Below are 17,075 nucleotides of genomic sequence, written 5' to 3'. Positions count from 1 at the left end.
ACGTTATGCAAAACATCAACTTTCCATAAAACTTAATGTTTTACATCAACTTTGATGCAAAACATTAAGTTTTGTGAAAAAGTTGATGTTTTGCATCAAATCGATGTAAAACATCAACTTTTTCATAAAACTTGATGTTTTGTATCAACTTTGATGCAAAACATCAAGTTTTATGAAAAAGTTGATGTTTTACATCAACTCGATATACAAAACATCAACTTTTAGGCTACAAGTTGATGTTTTGTATCGAGTTGATGCAAAACATCAACTTTTCCACACAACTCGATGTTTTGCATCAAAGTTGATGCAAAACATCAACTCTACCACAAAACTTGATGTTTTGCATCAAGTTTCGGATGCTCCGGAGAAGAAAGTTGGAGGATCGGAGGTTGAATTTCACAGACGGCCTATTTTAGCAATTGTGTTCCACAAATTTTGAGTACCAACACGACTATGTTTTGATGCAATGTGCAAACATCACAAATGGCTTTGTGACATCTATGTTTTGATGCGATGTGCAGATGCCACAAAGCGATTTGTGACGTCTGCACATCGCATCGAAACATAGTCGTGTTGGTACTCAAAATTTATGGAATAGGTCATCTGAGCATGCTATCGTCATGGAATGTAATTGCTAAAACATGCCGTTTGTGAAAATCGACCTCCGATCTCCAACTTTCTTCTCCGTAGCAACAAAAACGTGATGCAAAACATCAAGTTTTGTGTGGTAGAGTTGATATTTTGCATCAACTATGATGCAAAACATCAAGTTGTGTGGAAAAGTTGATGTTTTGCATCAACTTGAATGTAAAACGTCAACTTTTAGGGGGCTATTTTTCTTAACTTTGAAATAGTTTTACATTTTTTATGAGAATTGCTTTTATTTTTATCACCAAAAAATCTATAAAAGCTCATTCCAAATAGTAGATAGTAGCCAATAAAATCTCAAATTTTTTTTAAAAAAACTTATAAATCATAGAATTAAAGAAAAATAATACCTAGGATAAGGTGATATAGGTAGAATATAGGTTTTACGGCTAAGGACCTGAAAAACACATATGGTCGCCACCAACCTTTGACTACAAATTTGAGAGGAGGTCATTTAAAAAAATGCTTGTCTATGTAACAATGTAACCCTTGTATCATAAAAAATATCGCTACATAGTAGATGCCAAAAAATCATGATAATAGAAGAGCTAGATGAGATAATACATGATGACCTGTAATCCATTGGTTTTAATCCAAATGTGCAAAGATTCATTGATTTGAAATACCACGAGTCGATTGACTCGCCAATCCTTATTTTTGTTCTACAATTCAATTTTAAAGCTGAAGAACTATAAGAAAATACATGTGACGTGACCATCTATGTCGAGGAGGGGGGTGCATGTGAGCCTGAACTTTGCCATGCCTATGTGGAGTAGTATGCTCTCCAGCATAGGGGACCTTGAATCTACCGTCATTGTGAAATCTCCAAGCTCTTCTCTACCACCATTCCAGAAGCCCTAAGCTCCTCTCTTTTCTCTTTGTACACAAAGAAAATGTCGCCACAATGAAGATTGCATCTCTCAGCATCCTGTGCATGTCCTCTAAATAATTATAACCAGAGTTCATTCTACACTACCCTTAGACATACCATCTCTGAACATCCTTCCATGTACTCTAAATAATTATAACTAGATCTCATCCCTACACTACTCTTAGATATAACATCACCTACATTCATGATAATGGCTATCTGGATCAAACATCAACATATGCATATTATGAATTTTGGCCACCACCACATATGTACATGCACATATGTACATGATATAGGCTACAATTTCTTCTCGCCACCCTTATCCATATTGCATAACAAAATTTTCCTTCATGAAAACAAATGCCTACGTGGGTCAAAATTTAGACCCATAGGCTATATAATGTCTGCCTCTAAGATTGTCCTACTGAAAAAATATTTAAATTTTCTACACTTTTAACATGCTTAGGTATACTCAAAGCCTTCATAGTTACCATCTTCTACATATATATATGAATACAAGTCTACCTTTGTACACCTATAAGTTAACATCTTTAAACTCTTAGCATTGGTTGTATATCATGCCCATTATCTACTTATAAATAATAGAGCAAATAATAATTGTCAAGGTAAGTATATACTAAAGGCTTTACTATTTGGGTCTAGAAATAGACTCAAGGATGTTTGTAGATTTTTTCATAAATTATGGAGCTTATATTGTTATATATTCTAATATTTTTTGAGTGATTAATCAAATAATGTGCATATTTATGCATAGTGGTAGAATTTGTCCCAAGAAAGTTTATTAAAAAAAGTGTCTTACATTCATGAAATTTATAAAATAATTTTTTATTTAAAAAAGATTGATATTTCTTTAAGTTATGTAGACTCCTATGTCATTTTGTAAGTCAAGTTTATTTTTATGTCACAAACAACAACAGTTTATAAATCTACGAAGGTCACACATGTTCTCAATCTTGAAAAAAATAGCACAATTCATGTACTTTTTAAATTTATACATGAAAGTCTAGATGTGTTTTCAAAAAACTATGTTTTTAAGCCATTTTTGAGATTTCACACATTTTGGAAGGGAATCTTTTTAGGTAGCCCTTGTCAGTTACCTATTTTTCTCGCACAACAGTGTTTTATGCATATATATATGTATATGCACGAGCATTAACTCATCTTGGAGAGTTAAGACCTAGCTCTCTTAAACAAATATATAGAGCTCCCTCTTCTGTGAAAGTATTGCGGTGTCTCGAAAGTATTGCGGTGTCTCTAGAGTATCTCCTGGATGATCTGAGATTGACGAGGGAAGTATGCCCTCTATCTCGATTGTCTGGCCCTCTACATCTAGAATTCCCCCTTGATGGATACTCCTAGGAACTTGAGTGTGGATGAGTGGGCAGTGCTTGACTTGTATGGTGGATGAGGTCTCATCCCTATTTCATCCGGATGCATGCCGATGCTACTAGCATGCTTAGATAGTTACCTGGAATGCACCAAGAACTCCTGGCATGCTTGAGTAGCTACCGACGAATGCATACCGCATGCTATCAAAGCATGCCGATGCATGCGGGTAGCTATTGGCATACTTAGGTATCTACCAACATGCATTGGGAGAGATACCAGTGGACATTGCTACCGGTGAGAGCTGTTTCCAACTCCCACTCTAGCTATAACTAGTTAGCACTGCAAGAAGGCTAGATGAAATCATGGACACAAAGATACCAACCCCAAACATTAAACTAATACCAAACTAAAGATATTGGCTTGCCTCTCCACACCTCAGTGGCACTCGCATTCCTAATTAGTGTCTAGGTCATGTTTAAGCCTAGATGTTCATCCATTTTAGAAAAACATATAGCATGCATATGTATCCAGCCTTAGTAATACATTTAGAAGATTTTTCGTAATGTCGAACCATAAAACGGGGCACATGTAGCAAAAACTGGAAAAGGCTACCCCATTTTTTTAAAAGTGAACTATTTTGGGCAGCTTGCCACCATGAAGAGAAATCCATGAGTTCTATTTCTGATGAGGGGGAGCTACACAACTACATGCAAAGTGCCAGAGAGAAGAGATTTGAGGCCTTCTTGTTGTACTGAGTGTGGAATTGGGTTTTCTCTACAGATTTTCACTTGTTATGATCAATATGCTTGCATCTTCTTATTACTAAATTCTGAGATTTTATTGCTGCAAATCTAGGTAGCAGCCTGTTTCATGCATCTTTGGATTGTGTTTAAGGTTTATGGTCTCTGGTATAATTTGGTTGTGTGCTTACCTGAATATTAAATATTCATATGCAAAAAGATTCAAATGTGCAAGTTGAATATAGCTCTTGATAAACCAAGGGGACAAAGGAGGATTCATGTGTCTAAAGGTGTATTCGACACAGTGTTGTACATGTATTGTCTGTGAAGTGTGTTCTATAAAGGGTGGGATTTGTTGATAAGTGGTGTTGTGCCCATCTTCCTAGAATCTCAAGGGTGTAAAAGAAATAGTTTAGGATTTGAATTCAACTCTCTTTTCCCTTTCTCTACTTTGTGTCTTCTTGTGAGTTGTGACAATTCACCAATGGGTGTGTGGAGTAGTGGTATCAATCAGAAGTGGAACCAGAGGTAAGATGTAGTAAGGAACAGGGTTTGGAGAGTGGGATATATGCAAATACAACTTCTATAGTTGGTTAATTACAGGAGATAGGGTCTAGGTTTGGTATTGTTGTTGTTTCCAAAATTTTAGCATGGCCAAAGTGCCATGTTCTAGCCAGGCTATTTTCTCTCTACTAGAAGTGATATTTTAGCATGGCCAAAGTGCCATGTTCTAGCCCTATTTTCTCTCTACTAGAAGTGATATAGGCCATAGGGTTTGGTTTGGAGTATGTCCATATAGTTTTCTTGAATCATACCAGTTCTCATAAGATGTTGACATCAAGAGGGAGCTATTTGCAAGGGTGAAAATTGCCTAGTTGGCCACTGTTGCAGTTTTGAACTACATAAGGCTCAGTGGATCTTATTGACTTTTGGGGCCTGGCCCTAGGATGATTCACATGAAATTTTATGTGAGCGTTTGAGACATGCCTATGGGCAGATCTAAATAGTTTTCATCACTTTTGGGTCTATTGAGAAGGTGCAACAATGGAATTAGTATCTGGTCCAAGCGTCATAAGTTGTTAAAGCTATGGAAATGTTTGCGAATTGATGAAGGGCTTAGTGAGCAAATTTTGAGTTGTCTCTTATTGTGTAGGTAAAAAAAAGGTAGGGAACTACTCCTTTCAAGTTTGGTTGGGTTTGGAAGTGGAATATTTTGTCCTTCCCATGGTGGAGGACCCTTCTCCTACTCCTACTCCTGCTCGTTGTTAGTTGATAATTCCGTGCTATCAGGACCTTGAGGACTCTTTCTACTATCAATAGTAGCATTGGCAAGACAAGGAGGTACTTTACGTGCAATATTCTCAGCTCAAGCCATGGGTGAGGAAGTGAGGACAGTAAAAGTGAAATGACAAAAATGAAGCCATAGAGTTTATTAGGTCAAATTTTCAAAAGTGAAATGACAAAAATGAAGCCATAGAGTCTTATTAGGTCAAATTTTCAAAAGTGAAATGACAAAAATGAAGCCATCGAGTCTTATTATAGGCACTTCAATACTAGGTCAAATTTTCAAAAATGAGAATTTAGTGTGAAACCAAAAAAAAACGTCCTTTACAATTTAATGTTGTTTCACCTAAAATTTGCCATTTCTAACCATTGCAGCACGCCATGCATCATGGCGTGTTGGCCCACTACTTTGGTTCCATTTAGCCTTATTAGTCTCCTTCATGTGGAGTTGGACTGCTTTTGCAATTTGGGATGCCTTTGCTTTCTCCTTCAATAAGATTCTACTCAATGTGTATCACAAAAACCAATTAAACATTTCAATGAGATGATTTGTTTGTATCCCCCCTCCATGATGAGTGTTCTTAAAATAGATTCGCTTTTCCCTATAATGTGACTTCTCCATCCCTCGGGTGCTCCACATGTCGAGGGAACCATACTTTTCCAAGTAATATGATCCATGAGTGTAAATAATATACTGGAAACAAGCGATTGTGTGTGAGTGGTTATAAATACATATAGATTGTAACAACTTGATAATAACAAAAAAGTACCATGTCATGGGTGATTGATGTTTCCCCCCAATTGTCAATGACCAGTTGAGTAAACTCGATAACTATTGTCTTAAATATACTTTGTTATTAAGCATTAGTAGGTAGTACTGAACAACATGATCGACACCATCTTGTCAAAAAAAGTCCAAACCTTTGCCCGCTTTTTATTACGAAGACTTGCATCCTTTTCACAATCAGTAGTACACTTGCATAACTCTTTCCACAACTCCCATCTTGCTTTGGAGTTTTTCCCCAACATGTGCAAAAAACACCTAGCCTTTTCTCTATTAATTGATACTTGTTGCGCCACAACATGATTGTCTCCAGACATCTTTGAATCTTTCACTATTTTGATGTTGCCTCCATGCACCCCTAGAGAGTTGAGTAGATCCTCCACTTTCGAAATGTCTTCCATGGATCGAGTAGCCAGCTTCATAGTGAATGCAAAGTTAATGTACAATTTGAGCAACTTATCAAATATTCTCATCATGGCATGTAATGTGCAAAAGTGATTTTTTTCACATGAGAATGAAATAATGGGATTCCATGTAGGATCCTTTGTATCTCTATCTGGTGGTGCTTCCAAGTTGCATGACATGACTCCATCAATCCATCACAAATCATCTTCCTTCCAAGTTGCATCACAACCAAGCATACCTTTGATTATTTTCAAATCTCCTCCTAAATGCCAACCCACTACAAAGGTACCCACAACTAGAACTTTGTGAGACCCTCGTGCACCAGAATCCGGGGAGCTAGCAGCGGAAGTAGCAATCTTACGTGCAGCAGGGCAGAGTTTCCCACTCGGGGCCTCACCTATGAATGTCCGGAGAAAGAGACTAATCCCTCAGTTCATCCGAACCCGAAAAAAACTTCCCTCTCCCAGAAAGCATAAGCGATTCCTCCACATCCATTCTCCTCATTCCTACATTCATTCACATCCATTCGAGTCATTCCTACATTCATTCACATCCATTCGAGTCATTATTCCTACATTCATTCACATCCATTCGAGTCATTCCTACATTCATTCACATCCATTCGAGTCATTATTCCTACATTCATTCACATCCATTCGCATCCATTCTCATTATTCCTACATTCATTCTCATTATTCCTACATTCATTCGCATCCATTCTCATCATTCCTACATTCATTCACATCCATTCTCATCCTTCCTACATTCATTCACATCCGTTCACATCCGTTCACATCCATTCTCATCATTCCTACATTCATTCACATCTATTCACATCCATTCTCCTCATTTCTACATTTATTCACATCCATTCTCATCATTCCTACATTCATTCACATCCATTCTCATCATTTCTACATCCATTCAATATTTTCGCATTCTTTCTGAAATTTTTCAAAATAAAATAAGCTCAATATTCTTCTTTTTGAAGAAAAGATTCATGGGATTTACAAAATAAATTATACCCGTATTATTTTTTTTAGTATAAACACTAATCCATTTATCTAAATGAATCATTTCCATAATTCTCATAAATTGAATGATTCTACAAAATTTGTGCATACCCTTCGTTATTTTTCTTGACTATTGAATAATGCTCAGAACTCCACTTTTAGCAAAAAATATCTATGCCTAGAATATGATAGGAAATCCTCTTTTTGCTTTATTAAAATTATGCATAAAAATAAGATTTATCTTTTTTTTGAAAAATTTTACCATAGTTGAGAATGTTAAATTTTATATTTTAAAATGAGTACTTGTAATGGAAATATGATAGGAACTCTTCTTTTAGACTAAAATTAAATTATGCATACATAACATAATTATAATCATAATTATAACATACATAACATAATTATAATCATAATTAAAATCATAATTATGAATAAATCTCCATATTATTCTAGAATAACCATTCCTCTTTTCCAAAAATGTTAGTATAACCCTCTTTCAATTTAGAATGAGTTAGTATGATTTTTCTTACTCATAATCAAGCTAAAAAGAATTAACCATCATTTTTACTAGATTAAAAATCATGAAAATATCTAATCTCTTTCTCTAGCTTATCAAGCCTAGAGTTTTAATTAAAATAAAGAGATTATCATTAATAATCATCCTTCTAACAAGGATCTAATCATAAAGATGATTAATCTTTCCAAAAGAGAGGTTTTCTTAAAGAAAACATTATAATTAAGCATAAAGACTAGCATTAATCTAATTAAACATTGTAAATCATTGGAAAACTTGATTTCAAGAGAAAACCATTCCATTGAAAGCTTCTCAAGCTTTAGAGGGGTTGAGAAGAAGAAAATCATTCAGAGGAATAGAAAAAAACCATTAAATTAGAGCTTACCTTGGATTTTGGCTTGATTCCTTGGATAGAAGTAAAGCCCAGAAGCAAGTCCTTAGCCACCAAGAGGGGGAGGGTAATCTTCAAGAGAGGATGGAGAATAGAGAACCGAAGCTCTCAAAAGACGAGGCAAAATAGAGGGATAATAGAAATTACACTAAAAATGAAGATAATACTGGCATGTAATTACTCAAAGATGAAGATACAAAGGAATGAGGGTCTATTTATAGGTGAGGGAGCCCATAACCAAGTCCAACTGGGTTCTAGAGCCTTCCAGCTTCAGTTTGACCCAATTTGGACAAGTTTTGGATTAGTTTGGCTCCCTTTTTGATGCAGTTTGCACCAGGAGAGAGGAGAGATGAAATATCTTGATTTTTTTGAATTACAAAATGTCAAGCAATGATGATAAAAAATGTGCCTACTTGATGGGGCTCTCCCTCCTTTACTGAGGTGTCAAAAATTCAGCATTTTAGTTAAAATATCCTAATTTTTAACTAATAAACCCACTACTCAGTCAATTCTTCATCTTATGTGAGCATTTACTCATTTTTGGGGTATTTTCTTTTATTCTTTACATTTTTCTCATCCCAACACTTGGATTAGTCCTATTTGCCCTTTGGAACCTTATTTGGACCTTAATCCAAAAATTTCTAAAAATATGCACCCTTAGGCTAAGGTCTCTTATAAGCGTGTTTAATTAATTCCTGATGCACATTGGAAATTCATTTTGAACTTCTGTTTCAGGGGAATTCATCTTAGATATTAGGGAAATTTTTGTATCCAAAGATATCTCAATTTTGAATTAACTCTCTCTAGATATTTTCTCTCTCTAGGCCAAAGATCTTTTTCCATTTTTGAGGGGGGTGATGATTACAAGAGACTGAAGGGGCGTTTCTTACACCTTTACATCTCAAAAGTTAGAGGGAGGAATCTTACATCCTACCCCAATTAAAAAACGTGAGATGTCCTCATCTCTGATTTTATATTCACGTGATCACAAAATTTTTTTTGTTAATAACATGTGTGAACATGTTATTAACATGTTCACATGTTAACATGTTCTCAAAAAAGCCGGTGGCAAGCGACCTGGTAACCGGGAAAAATCCCGCCGGGCTTTTGCTATACCCGGCGGGCCCGCCGGGGTAAGCAAAAACCCGGCGGGTCCCTGCGGGGTCGTCACATAGCCCGGCGGGGTACATTTTTCTATATATATGGGCCCGGGGGGCCCTTTGGGATTTCATTGCTGACAGCATACACAGATAATGAAAACTTGTGTGTGTGTATGTGTATGTGGGTGTGTTCGTGCGGGCAGCCGCCCACTGTCGCAATGCGCGGCAGGATGTGGGTGGTCCGCCACACGAGGGATGTGTGTGTGGGTGAGTTCGTGCGGGCAGCCGCCCATTGTCGCAATGCGCGGCAGGATTTGGGTGGCCCACCACACGACTGGTGTGTGTGTAAGGCCATTCTTTGGAATGGTGCTTACCCTGGGGCACTTAGTCGGTAACGCGGCTAGTCTGTGTCCTATGGTAAGTATGGCACGCCGTAGCGGTACTAGTCGGTAACGCGGCAAGCATAGTATCGTTATGGCGATGTCACCTTCCCTTCCCTTCCCTTTGTCAAATGCGGACATATGGTCGGTAACGCGGCCAGTGTATGTTCGTATCCTATTGGTATTCCCATAGAATCGGGCGGCATTTTGTCGTTAACACGGCAAGTTGGTGTCGTCCGCTAGTGCATAAAATGTTTTTTGCATATTGCGGCATTTGATCATTAACGCGGTCGAAAAAGTGTCGTAAATTTGCTTGCGTATTTCGGCATATGATCGTTAACGCGGTCGAATAAATGTCGTAAATTTGTTTGATTTGACTTGTATTGTTTTTATTGTGTTTGATCCATGCGATACTTGGTTGCTAACGCGGCATTAGTATTTCATGGATCAAAGTTTACATCATATTGTCTAAACGTTTTATTTTATAATATCGTGATTCGTAACTCGAAAAATATGAATCTCTCTCTTCTTACCCCCCTCTCTCTCTCATGATACACTTCATAACTCTTTCTCTATCTCTCTCATGATTCACTTCACAACACGATAGATGTGTGGATAATGATTTTTTTTATTTCTCTTAAAATATGCATAATTCTTAATAATTTCTTTTTTCTCCCTCTATTTACTTAAAAATTAAAACAATACATTATTTTTCTCTTTAGGAGAACTCACAAAAACATTAAAAATGTCATTTAATGTTTCTTCTCTCTATCTGTCACAACTCTCTCTTCCTCTCCTCTCTCTCTCTCTCTCTCATGATACACTTCACAATTCTCTCTCTCTCTCTCTCTCGCAATGATACACTTCACATCTCTCTCTATCACGATAGGTATGTAGATGAGGAGTGCTTTAGGATTACAAAACATTATTTTTCTCTCTTTAGGAACTCACAAAACTATAAAAAATGTCATTTAATTTTTCCTCTCTCTATCTGTCACACCTCTCTCTCTTCCTCCCCCTCTCTCTCTCTCCCTCATTCGATAATGTATACACTTCGTAAGTAATAATGCGCTTGTTGCGGTTGTCTCACGTTCGATAATGTATTGCATGATGTTGAGTTCAGTAATGTTGTTTGATATATTCTGTTTTTGTTTGATCATTGATAAGTAATGATACACTTATTGCTGTTTTCTCACGTTTGATGATGTATTGGATGATGTTGAGTTCATTAAAATTATTTGATATTCTGTTTTTGTATGAACATTGACGATATTGATATACTTGTTGCTGTTCTCTCACGTTTGCTTGATGTTTATTTCAGTAATGTTTGATATTCTGTTTTTTTGTGTTTAGTGATATTTGCTAGATTTACGAAGACGATCAACATGCTTTCTCCCGAAGAGCGCAAAATTGTTCTGCGAGCAATTCGTGTTGAAGCGGTCATCGCAGTATCACAATGTACTGATGATGTCGTCAAAAAGATCAACGAGTCTGAGATACTCATGCGAGATCTCATAGACCAAATATGGGAAAATGCACAGCGTCGGCTTCGAAGCGGAGGCAACGCTGAGCTGCTAGATAGACAGAAGATAGCAGATTTCAACCATCAGCACATAACACGAACCATTTTGGGGAGCATGCGTGTAGCATGCAGTGATCTTAGAGATGCTGCCTCGCCTGAAGCCAATATGCAACGTCTACAGTTATGGGACGTTGTATGGAGCGAGCAAAGAGCCAAGAGCAAAGAGCCAAGAGCCAAGAGCAAGCGCATGAAGGCGTTGGATGCAGAGTCCCTCCCCAAAAGAGTGCGAATTGCCCAGGACGTCGCTGCAACGTCCAGTCAGGCAGATGCAAGTGGTACAGGTGTCATTAATCGTACCATCTACAATTCTATGTGCACACATCTTATTGGCATCCCGCACGAAGCTCTTCACGAAGGACGAACAATAGGCTCCGGTGTGTTTGGAACAGTAAAAGAGTATGCAATTAAAGGTATATCATTTTTACCGGAGCACATCACTTTTTGCGGAAAGCACTACAAAGGAGAAGGCAGCGCGAAGTTCGAGAGCTTCCAGGCAGAGCAGGGTATGCAAGTGCTACATCCATCGATTGTCCGATGCATTGCCTTTACAAAAGAGGCTCCTTGGATCACAATTTTTCCGTACTATAATGGCGGCGCTCTTGGTGATACTCTTCTGAAGGTTCCCTTCAGATTCAGTGAGTTCACCAGAGCAATTTTTCGTTTGGATCGAGGATGGAGACAACCCCCGCCTGATAATATCCCTTTAAGTCATCTAGAACTCTCAAAAATAAAAGAGGTAGTAATAAACATGCCACATATTATGCATGCCCTAGTGGAAGGTCTAGCGGCAGCACATATGGCAGGTATTGTACATACCGACCTACATCCTTTTAATGTAGTGTTGGATTATACAAAAGAGCTAAAGCCACGCATAGGTATTATCGATTGGGGGTTGCTGCTGAGAGCGCCCAAAAAACGGGTGTCTCTCAATTTTGTTTTTGAAGCAGACAAGAACCCCGAGAAGGTGGCACAGGCAGTCTCCTACACAGACAGAGAGCGAAATAAACGGCCGTGGATAGCCCCAGAGCTTTATGATCCATTTTTGGCAGATGCATACACTCCTGCATCTGATGTTTTTGCCTTGGGATATTTATTACAAACTTTATATGACTTTTGGCAGAAAGTGCAAGAGTTGTGGATGGATAATAGTTCCCATGACAAAGTTACCATGGATACTATTATTCATAGAGTCAAAAATTGGATGTTTCTGCCTAATCGCGATGAGCGAAAATCAATTTTGCAAGTAGTTGAATTTTTTAGATCACTAAATACTGACCCTACGAGGGCACAACGTCCTCTTGTAGAGCTATCGGTGGCATTCACCCCAACTTTGTAATGATACAGTATCAAGAGATTAAGTTTCAGGAATGGCATTTTGTTTCTCTCTTCAAAATTTGACGTGTCCAATGTTTCAAAATTTTGTTTCTCTCTTCAAAATTTGATGTGTCCAATGTTTCAAAATTTTGTTTCTGTCTTCATTGAGTCTTTGCAACATCTCTCTCCTCTTGTGGTGTTTAAGTTTATGTTTTCTCTTCAAAATTTGATGTGCGAGCATTGTTTGAAGTGTTTTTGGAGTCAAGTGGATATTTCTCATCGAGTCTTTGCAATACATATCTCCTCTCGTGGTGTTTGACTTCAAGATTTTGAGAGTAATGGTCAATTTATCTTACGTTGATCTTTACAGTTCATTAAAATCCTAGTCATTTACGTTCATGCAGATATGGAGCAGGCGCAAGCGAACGAGCATCATGAGTTAGCCAAGAAGGCATACGAGCGAATGAAGGCCCTTGCACATGGCCTGACAGCCCGCGAAGCTACAAGAACAGCATGCAGGTTATCGAAATGGACAAATCCAACTTATGCCCAATGGAAAGACATAAACAAACACGTAACCACAGAGATGATAAAGGAAATATGGTCATGTCCAGATGGCGAGATTAAGAAGGGAAGATGGAAGATTTCTCGTTGCACTCACAATGATATTAAAACTAATGCCGAGCGTATTTTCTTGGAGGTGTACGGTCGTCCTCTCCATAACGCCGACGCTCCACTCTATTTTGCTAAAATGCTATATGCTCACTTTATCCTAGAAACTCCAGTGGACTTCGCCTCCAGAGAGGCCACTGTTAACACTCACGACATACGTGAAGAGACAGTGACATTCACAAGAGAAGAACTTGCTCTCATGGTGGAGGGCGCTGGACTGGAGTTAAACCAGGTCAAAGAAAGGTTAGGGGCACAGCTAGCAGAGAAGGAGAAAGAAGCTGACCGATTAACTCAAGCGTCAACTCCTCCCCCGGCCAATAGAGGGATTCAAGAGCAGCTAACAAAGATCAGCCAAGATGTGCAGAGCATCTCCTCACGTATTGCTCCTGTGCGCCAAGGAAACCACATCTCTCATTTTTTGATACATCCTGATCTTGTGGGAGTTTCTGCTGAGGCTACAAGTTCTTCCACCCCCCAATGTCCTGTATGTTACAAAGTATTCGATGGGTGGAGCGGCCAGTATATACTACCATGTGGACACTATTACCACTTAATATGTTTAGTGAGACAAATGCAAAATACTTCCACATGTGCATTGTGCAATGTCCCAATAAATCAAGGTATTTATACAGTGTTCGGCATGGCTAGCGAATATAAACCACCAGGACCTTTAGATGCAACTCTTAGTGCAATTCGCAATTTATTTCAAGATGAGAGCTAAGAAAAACAAATTCTACTTTTGTATTGATAATTTCTCCAAATATGATCATTTGTACAAGTACTTTTTATTAAATTAATGAAGTGACCTTCCTCTATGTCAGTATCTTGCTCCAAAATTCTTTCACCGTTTACTCTCTCGTCTGCTAAATTAAGCTCATCTAAGTCAATGTCTAAATTGTCTTCTATCTCAAGGGTGGTGCACAACGTACGTCCAACATCAAAGTTCTCGTCTACTACATCTTCACAATTGTACATCCATCTGGGCATATCTTCTTCATACTCTTCGCTTTCGATGTCTCGCAAGATCTTTTCATTGCAGTACATGTAAACAAGTTTATCTGCTCGATCTGCAAGAAGTCGATTGCGAATAGTACTATGAATATATTTATACATGCTCTAGTTTCTTTCTGAGCCTGAGTTTGAAGAGCACTGACTTAGAACCTTCATCGCAAGGTTGCGCAATAAAGCATAATGCTCACCACCATTCATCATCCACCACTTCCATGCAGGTTGCTCTTTAGCCATTTGTTGAACAAGGGAGTTGGAAAATAAACCCTCTTTCAACCGAAATGAGATCATCTCCTTTATGCACTGTACACGATCATCATCATTATTATAGAAAGTGTTTACCACTTTATAAAAATCTTGCACCACCTCAACGTTGGACATCAAATCCATATTCCAATATTCAAGATCTAACATGTAAGCAGCACTGTGCAGTGGTGAATGCGCTCCAATCCATCTAGCATGAAAGTACTTCAACAGAACTTTTCTTTGTTTACTGGAGAATGGTACACGCCATTGCTTTTCCACCACTGAATGCTCTAATTTCTCAGGACACTCCAAACTCCGCTGGACAGTCCACCATTGCATCCATGCTTTTCCGAGATTAGGCGCTCTTTGATCAAGACTTCGTACAGCATACATAATAGGCATCATTACATGGTATGCATCCATCACACTGTTCCACCAACTTCTTCTCGTAAGTGCTCCCTTCAAGACTTTGATTTTCTCTTTCACTTTTTCAAGTTGAGTGTTCTCCCAGTCATGAAATGCCATGCATGTAAATGTTTCACAAACTACATCTTTATTTCTAAGAAGAGACTCAAAAGTGTAAAAGTGAGTGCAAAACCTAGTCTCCGCTGGAAGCTTTAACATAACTGACATGCGAGGTCGAAACATATCTAAAACTCTCTGTCTCTTGAGCATGAATTTCACAAGCTGGCGAGCAGTGTCGACGATTGAGGCAAACCATTTGGTATCATCAGATTTATACCAATCTTTTAATACAAGATTCAAACTATGAGTATTACAGCCTACCGGAAAAATATGTGGATATTGTCGCTGTAGGATTCTCGATGCATTTTTACAATTTTTTGCATTGTCCATGATGACTTGGACTACATTTTTGGCACCCACTTCCTCTATCACAGAGCTAATGACTTGAGCAATGTAAGCCCCAGTTTTGATTGAACCAGCTGAATCCACGGCACGGATGAAAGTCTCACCTCTAGGTGAAATAACCATTACATTAATTAATGGTTTTCTTTGCACATTAGACCATCCATCACTTACTATACTACATCCAAAAAGCTCTATATTGCTAAGAATTATTCTTTGTACATGTTCTTTTACCTGCGCATAACATTTCTCTAATAGATCATTTCGCATAGCATGGTACGTAGGCGGTGAAAACCCTGGTCCAAACTCACCAATTTTCTTCCATGCTCTCTTCCAATGCTCACTGTCCACCATCATCATAGCACTCCCAGAAAAGTAAATCGCTTCAGCAAGGACGAGTTGTGCATCATCGAGTCGACCTTGGCGTAGGCTTTCTTGCAATGAAGTTTGACGCATGGGTATATTTCCTACGTCAAAGTTTCGCTTGCAAGAAGATGCACTGGGTAGATTACTTTCTGGTTGCACATTGCCGTTCGGGGTACAAGTAGGCGATGTAGCGGGAGTTTGATGATTAGAACAACAGTGTTCTTGCTGCCTTGATACATTAATGGTAGGAGTGTCATGTTTTCTTGAATCTTTCTTTTGAATTTCTTCTCTTATGCGTTTGGCCACTATAGGTGCAGAGGGGTGGGTACATGACTTTTTCTTCGGTCCGCCTAAAAAGTGTTCTCTTAGTCGAGGCGCCCCACCTGATTTTACTGCATGGCATAGCTTACACTCCCAATCTATGAATCGATCACCAACGTTAATTGCATATTGCCACTCTATCCCAAGTGCCTTTTTTTTCTGCTATTTGAAATTTGGACTCTATTGGAGGTATCACTGGATCCAACATTGTCCTCCATCTCAACAAATAACCTATTCAACCAAGCATATAACAATGAATACACAAATGAAAAAACAACAAATCACTCACGTATGACAAAACATACATCTACAGACAAAGTACTTCGAAACTATCTTGACAAATACAAAAGATCATCACATAACATAAAACTACTTCAAACTATCTTGCAAGGTCTTACTACAAAACTACTTCGAGACTATCATGCACATTGCACCCCCAATGAAGGATGCCTTTTGTACCCAATTAAGGATACTTTATACAATCAAAGATCTATGCTTGCCCAATACTCTAGTATAGGACAATAGACCTTCTCTAACATTCACAAAAAAAATCAAAGATCTATGCTTGCCCAATACTCTAGTATAGGACAATAGACCCTTGTCTACTCTAAACTATATCAAGTATCAAGAACCAATACAAGCCCCTAAGCAGGACTCTTGGCTCCATCAAACCATTCATAAAGCAGAATGAGGTAGATTACGTACGTGGCTCAAATGCAAAGCTGAATGACTCCAAATTTGTCCCTAAATCTCCGCAAGTATTAGCTACGAACCACACCCTGCCCTCAGTTCAAAGAACTAAGGACGAGTGGCCCAATAGCCTTAGAAGTGCCTACAAGGAAAGATGACAGCCCCTAAAATAAGGACGTTCTTCCCAAGAGGACACTTCTAGCAACTCGAGAGCTCTACAAGTACTTTGAGGAGAGATATCACGCCCCCAAAACAAGGACTATCTTCCCAAAAGTTGTACGATGGGTGTCGGGCAGTGTTTATATACAGAATAATATCCCGCCGGTGTTTCTTATTTTCCCCGGCGGGCCCGCCGAGCTTTTGTCTTTTCCCGGCGGGCCCGCCGGGAAAGGTAGAAGCCCGGAGGTGCTACTGGACTAGTGGGTTCCGGCAGGTCATTTCTCAGGTCATGTGAATATACAATGTGATCACAAGTTTTAATATGTTAACACTAGGTTTTATTAACGTGATCACGAAATTGTGAAGA

This window comes from Cibotium barometz, chromosome 4 (genome assembly GCF_041138505.1).
Source record: "Cibotium barometz isolate CiBa-2024 chromosome 4, ASM4113850v1, whole genome shotgun sequence".
Classification (NCBI taxonomy): domain Eukaryota; kingdom Viridiplantae; phylum Streptophyta; class Polypodiopsida; order Cyatheales; family Cibotiaceae; genus Cibotium; species Cibotium barometz.
Note: the sequence above shows the minus strand (reverse complement) of the source record.